This window comes from Anser brachyrhynchus (genome assembly GCF_964034855.1).
Source record: "Anser brachyrhynchus genome assembly, chromosome: 1".
NCBI lineage: Eukaryota > Metazoa > Chordata > Aves > Anseriformes > Anatidae > Anser > Anser brachyrhynchus.
The window spans coordinates 153,670,366-153,680,447 of NC_137694.1; positions in this window are offsets into that span (position 1 = coordinate 153,670,366).

Consider the following 10,082-nt stretch of genomic DNA (forward strand, 5'->3'; position numbering starts at 1 on the left):
CATGGATATATTTTTACTTGGATATATTTTTACTCATGGATGTAGTTTTTATATATTTTTACATGGGTATATTTTTTATGATGGATACATTCATTTTTATGAAATTCTGCATATGTAATGAAATATGTGGATTAGAATTACGTTTAAATATAAGGAATTCAGGATTTTATTTTTTTTTAGTTTTGTGACATAATGCAACTCTGTAATATCTAGCTACTCAAAATCAGGTTTCAGTGTTTTTAGGAGGCCATGTAAGTACACTGGGGTTGATTTTGAAGTGTGCTGAGTAGCCCCTCTGAAATCCAAAAGTATTCACTGCCATGGGTCTTTAAAATCAGACTATTTTTCTTTGCATGCTTAAATATGAATTAAGAGTCTAACTGTAAGCTCCCACATTTGAAAATGTTGATTATATATATTTTCTGAACTGCTGAAATAATGTTTTTAATTAAACTTCTAAGAAAATATGGTTTGCATCATTTCATAACTTTAACCTTACGTCAGTCCTGGAAATAGAAGTTTATTCTCAAAATAATACATGATACATAATAATCTAAATTTATCACCAATTATGAAAATTATGAAAGATATGTGATTTGACATGTCTCGTGGAGAATGTATATTGTGTGTTATAAAAACCTGTACGCTGCTGTAGGCACCTCTGACAGATTTGATATGCCAAAGCCATCTGAATTTGAAGTGGCTGTTTATCAAAGAATGACATTATCCACAATCTAATTTTTGCTGGTGCATCAGACAATCCCTGCTCTTTTCCTAGGACTGTAAATACAGCTTTTCATGCCAGACTCAGATTTATATACAATAGGAACAACAGAGATGATCTCATGATCTCCCACTTTTTCTGAATAGACTTGTCTAGAAAAAGTGTATAATATTTGTTTGTTTGTATGTTTTCAGTGCAAAATAACTAAAGCTTGGAGGGCATGGTGTGTGTGCATGTCCTCAGAAACAGACCATTTGTGTCTGTTTAAAAAAAAAGAGCTCCTTGTTTTTATGGTTTGGTTTGGACCATCAAAATGAATTTTTTGGCTTGGTTTGGTTTAGGCTGAAGCCATATGTATATTTTTTAAATCTTCTGTTCTCATTCTAAATTACTGGGCATACAGTAAGAAGAACCATTATAACGTGAACCCAAACAAAACAAACAAACAAAAAAAGATTTTGGTGTGGCCTGCGTAAAGCCTCATTTCTTTACAGAATCCAGAGAACTTGGCCTCTTGTACTGAGTGACTTTCTCTGGGAAGGTGAAAGACCAAGACAGATGCTCAGATGCTGTAGACACTGATGTCAGCCAGCAAGGTCAGCCAGCCGGCTTCGTGGTTAGAGCTGCATTTGGGAGCTGATACTAATCAGAAGGTGAATTGCTTCCAGCTGAACTCCAACCTTTTCCACCACTGTAATTCCGTCTCATAATCTGTTGTGTTTACTGGATGGTTTGTTCATTTGACAGTGATAACAATGTCAGTTTTATTGTTCTAGTTTTCGCTGTGATCTCATTTTATGAAACCATGACATGCAAAGGGAACCAGTTTCTTTTGTAATGTTACTTTGGTCACAAACTCCAAGAGCACAGATAATGCCAGGTAACAAAAGTGCAATGCACAAAACCTTTCTCTCCCTTTCAAACTGCACAAGACTCATTGGAAAGATTTTTTGCAGTTGCAGTGCTAAATGGAAGTTCCATGCTTTAATTAAGGAAGGTGTCATCATAATGCGTGCCTCTGGATGGTGACTTTTGGATGCTATGCATTTCTCCCAGTCTTTGTCAGGGATTTTGTATTCCCTCATTGTTTTTGATAAATGCAACCACTTCATTTCCAAGGAGCAGCTGCTACAATTCATTACTATTCTGTGCTGGGGACTGTTGGCAGGAGGGAGTTGTGGCTATTCTCTCCCCTTGGCTGTCAGTGAAGTGACCTGGCTGGGAGCTAGTGGAACAAAGCTTTGTGCTCCCACTGCTGCACCAGAAGAATTAATACTTTTGGCATGCTTGGATAATCTGTGAATGCTAAACTCAGTTCCATATATGTTTTTGCTCTGAAGTTTCACTCCATTTCTATCTATTGCTTCTTCATCAGACAGATAAGCATGTTTAGGGATGGTAACCAGCACTGCTGTCACTGCTAGGATTACCTTTATTTGAACTAAGAACATTGTGCAAAGATATGAGACCCTTTAACATTTAATTCTCAGTCCAAAAAACTGATACCCTCTGCAGACATGTCATCAGTCATCCAAGTGCATTACTTATCTGGAGATTATTGCTATTTATAATTACAAACACCATGTTACAGCCCCTAAACATGAGAACTCAGTACATTTTGCTTCTCATCGCAAGTTCCTAGGCCATTTTCATTTCCACTAATAAATTGTTTTTCAGCGTCTAGATAAATCTAAGATGCAGAAAACGACGTTGCACCTCTTTACCTTTAACTCACACAAAATCCCACAGATGAGAAAATGAAGTCCTTTATTTATTCATAAATTCATATTTATTCATAAATTGCCAGAGCACAGGCAACTGCCATGTAATCTGGCAATTAAAAAAAAATGACTCTACAGATGTCCATTGTATCTTCCGTATCATTTCTCCAGGTCATTTATTTCACTTATGAAAACCTTTGCCTTCTAACCCTGTTCTCTGAAGTACTCTAGCAGTCCGTCTCAGTATCTAAGTGTCACGTCACCTGTGCATTTAAGAACTACATTATCTACTCCATAATCCAGGATATTTCTAAATGTAGTGAGTTCCAGATAAGAGACCACAAAACCCTGATTGTTTTATTCCTCTGTTCCGATAGAATATCACTCATATCACTGAAAAGTATTTTCTGGCTTCACATGCGTGCTGTTGGGAGTTTAATCTATATTATGATTCTCTAGTCTGATAGAAAGAAATAGCATCAAATTTTCCTAAAGTAAACATTTGCTGCTTTTCACAAAATCTGCTACATGGGTAGAAGAAAAAACAGTTTTGTTTAATACAACTTAGCAAATACAGTCTGGATATTAAGCATTTTTAAGTAGATTTAAGAATACACAAAGAGTGTGTATTTGCTTTAGTACTGTCTAGGTACTGAAGTTAAAGCAAAAGGTCTAAATATGGCTTCTCCTTATTCTCCCTGTTTAACTTACACAGTGTCATAAATTGACATACGGAACAGGATCTAGTTTGCTACCAGCTGCATACTTCTGAGTATAAGCATCTACATTCATACATACTTGCATACGCACTAAAAGCATCATCAAGCAAGGAAACAAGCCTGTAAATATCTGAAAACTGATTGACAGATGACGCTATGGACGGCCCCAAACATAATTTTTAAAAATTCTGGTACTTCCAAGATCCTTCTAGCTTGCAGTGTGCCCAAATGACAGTTCAGTCATGACCTAACTATATGTAACAAGTCTTAGGCTGCATATCTTTGAGGCTGATTAAAGAGAATTTCTTAGAGCCTGTAGTAGATTTCTTCTGTGTGCAGGCAGCAACAAGGATAAAAGAGAACTTGCTCCAGTAGCGGACTTCACAGTGGTGAAAGACTGTGGGTAAAAGAAATCTGGGGTCTCGTGATGCTGCCCTCAAAATGCTTGCAGGCCTGTCCACCATACGTCTAGTGGTCAATGAAGTATGCAAAACAGAGTGAACTGGTGAATTCCCTGCTGGGGGAATGCTTACATGACTAGCAAGAAGTTAGAAGAGGAGAGGGCAGGGGGCAGACGAGCAGGTAGAGCATGATCGAAGTCTGCCTGCTTCAGCACTCCTTAGAGCCATGAAACACAGGATCACTCGTGCTGGAAGCAACCCAGGAGGGCTCTACTCCAACCTCCTGCTCAGAGCAGGGCCAGCTGTGAGACCAGGCTGGGTCGTTCAGGGCTTTGTCCAGTCAGGTCTCAAAAAACCCACAGGGATGGAGCCGGCACAACCTCCCTGGCCATACTGTCCCAATGCTTGATTACTCTCACCGTGAAATTTTCTCCCCTTACATTTGCAGCCCCATAACCCAGCAATTACGCTGTGGTTTCTTCTTGTATTGGGTCACAGGCTGTGTGTTAATTTACCAGCATAGGCCTCAAGACCTGTCAGGGCTTTGTATGGACTTGTCTTGACCTACCTAGACATCTGTTTTAGCTGGTAGCACCAAGCTAAATCTAATCTAATGAAAGCTAAATCTGTCTGATGAGTGCGTGATTACTAATCTGCTTTGTTTCATCTTTTGTTTAGCTTCAGACACTTGTGTGGCGTAAATTTATTGTTATTACATTTTGGTACTAATACAGCAATAACAAGCAGTCTTTTTGCATAGGATGAGCTATGACCCTTCATTAAAGTGCAGCATCCAGGAGTACGGACCTGGCAGCAGGGCCCTTGAGAGTGCAGGCAGGACGATGCTGGCGGTGCCAGGGCTATAAACCACTCGCCCATTGCAATTACTGGTCATCAGAGGAATGCTGCTGGCTACAACCCCATTCAGAGATAACAAAGGCAGCAAAGGCATGTATAAAACACACTGTAAATGGAAAATTTAGGTATACTATGCAATAACAGACCTACGAAGAAAAAGTTTACAGTGTGTTAGCAGGCATATAAAAATAACCTTGAGTGGATCCTACCATGAGGAAGAAGAAGCCATCAACATCCTTCTGAAAGATTTGGGATAGTGACATCTCATGGTACCTGTCTTGACTGAGTCAATGTTTTCACTTAAAAAACAAACATTGCCTCTTTTTCGGATTTATACACTCCTGTTTGCTGGCACAAGTTCGGTTTGCGGCCCTATCTCATAACAATAAATATTTTATATCTCTGTTGTATTAAATGACTTCTGTAGGCTTTTTTTAATGCTAAAGTTGATCACACAGAACGGCAGCAAAAATATGCCATGCAAAACTGTTCCATCAGCTTCCAGAGTGTTAGTCTCATGTTGTTTCACAGCCGCTGTATGCCTGCTTACAAAATTCAAAATGGCACAAACTTCCTAGGAAACTGTCCACTGCCCACCCCCATGTGATTGCTGGCATTAGAGGTTTTCCAATATCCCTATGCCCATGAGTATCCTTTTGGGATTAATTTTTCATCTTGGATCTCATATTGTTGGTTTTAGGCCATTTTACTATGCTTTCTGAGTCCGCTTTAGCATTTCCTACTGTGCATTCTTTTTTTTCCCCTATGTTCTCCAGCTCAGCAAACCACAGACATAAACCACAGATGTATTGTTGTCCACATCTCCCTCCCAGGTTAGCAGAGGTTTTAGATAAAGCTGAGCCTCAAAGCAGTTTCTCTGATACACCATTGAATGTGCCCTGACCTATTTCTTTTCTGAGCTTATTGCTATGTGAGGTTAATCATGTCAGGTATTCTGACATCTACTTTAAGTTATGGGATGCCTGTCACAAAATCTGCCTTCCTTTTACAAGAACTCGCGTAGTGCCAAGTGGAAAATCTTCCACGGGATGCTGCGGGGGCAAAAAATTACTGGAGTCCACATGACAGCTTTTAGCCTCAGACGTGTCTGGCACTTGTTTTCCTCAGCACTTGTAAATCAATAGATTATACGACATGAATGTTTAGAAGAAAGATGAAACACGGGACTTCATCCACAGTGAGTACTTCGAAGATCCTGTAGCATCACACGACTTTTATTTATGAGGAACCAGTCATCCCAGTTTTAACCTCTGAACTTTTGGACTTGCGGCCTTGCCTTGATCACCTGGTTACGTTAGCAAGCAAAGCCCAGTCGTTTACTTTGGAGATTGTGTCCAAGATCACAGGTTCCTCACATGTCTGTTCTGCAATTAATCCCAATTAATTCCCAAAAAAAGTTCATTGCACTTTAGCCTTCTGGGAAAACGCTAAGGATAGTAACATTACCCTTAGAAGTTAAGAGAACACACTGCCATGGGGAATTTGTAAGTCTTTGCCAATGGCAGCAAATCAGAGGATGTCTGAGCAGTGACATCAGGCACACTGTGCCTGGAGTCAAGAGGCAAGCCGGAGATAAAATCAGAAGGAGGCAGGCTTGGCAAACCGCATCATGCATGAGCCAGCTTGGTCCGGTGCACGCAGCAAGGTTTTGACCTTGTGCTTGATAGCATGATGGACAGGAGTAGAACTAATGAAAGGGGTGCTGAAAAGGGGACCTGGGGAAAGACCATCTGCAGGTTGGAATTTATGGTGCTATTTGTTTTGTGGTTTAATTGCTGCTTTCAGTCATTCCAATTTTATACACTCCAAAGGGAGTATTTTCTCCTTTTTTTTTTCTTTTTCCTCATTTTCCAAAATGAATAACTGAAAGGTTTCTGAGCAGTTAGTTTATAATGTTGCTTCTGAAGAATTGAATCACTTCCAGATTAAGGGATATCTATTAGCCCTCAGTTTGGATCAGGATCAGAGTTAGTCCAGTGTTGTACTGTGGCAAAGTCAGTTTTAGGATCCAGTGGCAGACTATGCTTGTAAACTTGTCATTCTCTTGAATACTAGGTTCTCCTTGAGCTCTTGGTCCCATCCAGATGGTGGGCTAAGATTACAGACCCCCACAGTCTGTGCCCTGTCTGAATCAGAAGACGGGTATGAATTTGTGTCAGCACAGAGGGAGGTCAGGTCAGTCAATTGGTGAGATCAGTCAGTTGAGTTGTCAAAGAAGAGCTGAAAAAACCTAGTGCTTTTGCATCAATTTTGCATCAATGCACCAATATATTAAATTTTTTAGTATTTTTCTTTCAATCTGTTTTAGCGGAATCCAACAGAAGGAGATGCAGAAAAAATGTATCTCGGCAGGTCCTTTGACATCACGGCAGCTAAGTATGTTGTAGGTGGTAGGGCATTTTCCTAGGACCACAGAGTCAGAAGCCAGGTAGGTCATCTAGTCCTATCCCTGCAAGTGCAGCATTGGCCTGTTTCGGGTCTGAATATTTCAAAGCCTAGTACTTCCAGCACTAAGTTTGTAAATTTTATTTGTAAATGTCACTTCTACAGCACATTTCCAGATTTTGCTTGTGGTAATCCGGTTGACCTGCCTTGGCCATGCCTCTCCTTTGCTGCAGTGTGCTGCTGGCATCTGCGTTTTTCAAAGATGACCAAAATTGCACTTTCCACAGTGCAAGAGCTCTTGTCGGAGAGCTGTGACATTATTAGCTGTGAATAACCTGCAGACTACACATTGTCTAAATCCTAAATACGAATGCTTGTTTTCACCCAGCGCTAAACATAACAGCATATCAGATGTGGCACATTCCACGACTGTTTCCTTTGTACCATTCACTCTTTCCCATAGTCAAACTGGGCTCTGCACTTCTCTCTGGAAAGTATTTGCATGCCCCTCTTTGTGACTTTCCTGGGCAGCAAAGGCCTGCCAGAATTTGCTGCACAGATGTGTGTGGCACTGGGGAGAGGTGAGTGCAGAGAATCACCTTTGTGCAGTGCAAGCAAGAATGCAGCGAGGACCCCAGGAGAAAAGCAGAGAGACCATGGCCTTTTATATCAGAGAATAGTGTCAGGCATCAACCCTCCATGCATTCTAGCTGCATCCATTGTGAATTTCCTGTGTTATGAAGACTGACAGGAGCTGTCTCCTTCTTCCTTGGGCAGAAGATCACAAATGCTGATCAGCTCCTTACCAGGACAGAGTATAACCCTCTCTCCTACTAGCAGGATCAGTTGGTGTCACAGCACATTTCTTAAACTGAAGGAAAGTTTGAGGCTCCACACTGACTTCAAACCATGCTGTATCATGGCATGCTTGTTCACTCCTGCACTGATCAAATCCACTTGCTATTTTTGCAGTGGACAATGAGAACATGTGCTGTAAGTACATGTAGTGTAGAGTCATAAACATACCATTTCCCAAATACAGTCAGCACAGAATTGCATCTCCTTTTAAATGAAACAGACAAATAATTAAATGTTAAGACTCTGACCATAGCACATTGTGTCAATGTACCACAGAGAATTTTAATCACAGAAATCCATGCAATAGCTCTGTTAAAATAACTCCCTATATCCTGGGCTGTATCTTTATCAGTAAATAAGACAGTACCAGGGCATACCCTCAGGCTGACTATCATCCATACTATTTAACTGTTGGTGTGCTCCCTAGTTCAGTTTTAGCTGATGCCAAGTAACCTTCTCCCAGCCATACCCTGGGGATGAGGTTACCTTGTTTTTTTGCAGAGAAAAAGAGATGAATGCCATGCTTGCTGTCCATACCATGACACTTGTCTTTTGAACCAAAGCACAAGTGCAAACAAGCCTTTTGTTTACGAGAATGGACATAATTACTGATGAGATCATTTCTATTCTGTTCATGTGTGGCATTCACTCTAGTAGCTGTGGAGAACAAGACTACATGATGACAGCACTCATCGTGTTTGCAGAAGCACGGCCCCAGATAGGGGAAGGAAAAGGCTGTGCCAGTACAAACACAGTAGGTAATCTGTTAAGTCCTTCCAACCCTCTCCCACCCAGTAAGCTTATACCTATATTAAAGAATATCGTTAACATGATGTTTGTTCTCTCAGCCTGTGCCAAGAGGAAATGTGCAGCTCTCTTTCTTCTTTTGAAATGGATTGGTCGTTTCTAGTTGCACACACAGTGCAAATAAATATGTATTTATTTTCAGGTTTGTATGATAAAGTATTTGTATGTGCCAAGTCCCATTAACAGGGCTTTCCTGTATAATACCAAACAATGTCTCATAATGTGCAGTGCTGACCTGAACTTACAGTTATGTACTGTGTTTATTCAGCTATTCCCAAGAACATTTCTACTTTTGGCAGGGCAAGCAAACTTTCTGCAGGCTGATCCAGGTGATGGGCACACCAAGTAGCTTGGGCTGAGCAGACTGTGCTGAGTGGGCACCAAGCAGGATTCTCAGGTAAACTGATCAAAAAGAAGTTGGAGGATGTCACGTGCCATGTTGGGGCCTTCTCTTTCCAGGGCTGACCTCTCTCTGCCCCTCTGTCTGTCCTCTTTCTGATTTGTTTCATTGGAGGACTGTAGAGAATAATTTGTTTTCTGCAACTATACAATTCTTTGACTCTTGCAGACCCATCTCCACATCTTGGGGAGGCAGAGGGGACAGAAATCCCTCAAAAATGTCCCAAGGAAACCAATCGCAGTCAAACAATGAGCAACCAAGTCTCTCGTCTGACAGCCTGCTTTCCTGGATACACCGACAACTGTGTGGAACTGAGCAGTGACTTGTAGACCTTGCTAAGAGGTCTCACCAGCCTGTTGGCCAAACAACCCAAGACTATGGGAAACCTGAAGATGGAGATTTCACAGTTTCATGAAGATTTGCTCCTTTAAGTTAATGTGCTTATTATTATTTATTATTATTAAAGGTGGCTGTTCTGGGTTCCTTTTATAAGTTTTCTACATTATTGTTTGAGTCTGATAATACTTCAAATATATCATTATCTCAAATACTGCTTTTTCTCTTCTAGCAGCTACATCTCTTTCTTCACCTTTCCAAGGACGCTTCCCAAATCTTCCCTTCTTCCTTTCTTCCTGTTCTTCTCAGGGAGCCTTAAATCATCCAATGACAGTTGTGTTTTTTGTTATCTCGAGGGAGGTTTACTTGTATTAATTAGGTTAACAGTCTTTCATACTAACTGCAGGCAATTTGGGAAGTACTTGCACATATCGCAGGGTAATGGTTCAGCAATAGGAACACAGAAGCCACCGAAGTGATAGCCATGCTCCTGAAGCTAATAAATGTTACAGTTTCAGTGTTCAACTGCTCATAAAAACAAGGGAAGAAAATCACAGTAATATTAACTAAAAAAGGTCTTCTCTTTCCCCCCTCCTTTTGCCAATTTAAAAGGAGCTGTAAAAATAAGACCACATATTTGGGAGAAACATGTACATTTATTACACCTTTTATATGACAGCAGGTCTCTCAATAATCTTCAGGGAACTGCTGAAAGGATTTTCCAAGCCACAAGGAGTGGTTAGATCATCCCAAGCAGCATCACAGCACTACAGAAATCACTGGTAATGTTTTCTATCCTGTGCAGTGTGATACAGATGGAGACTTACAATACATATGCATTGATGGGCACTA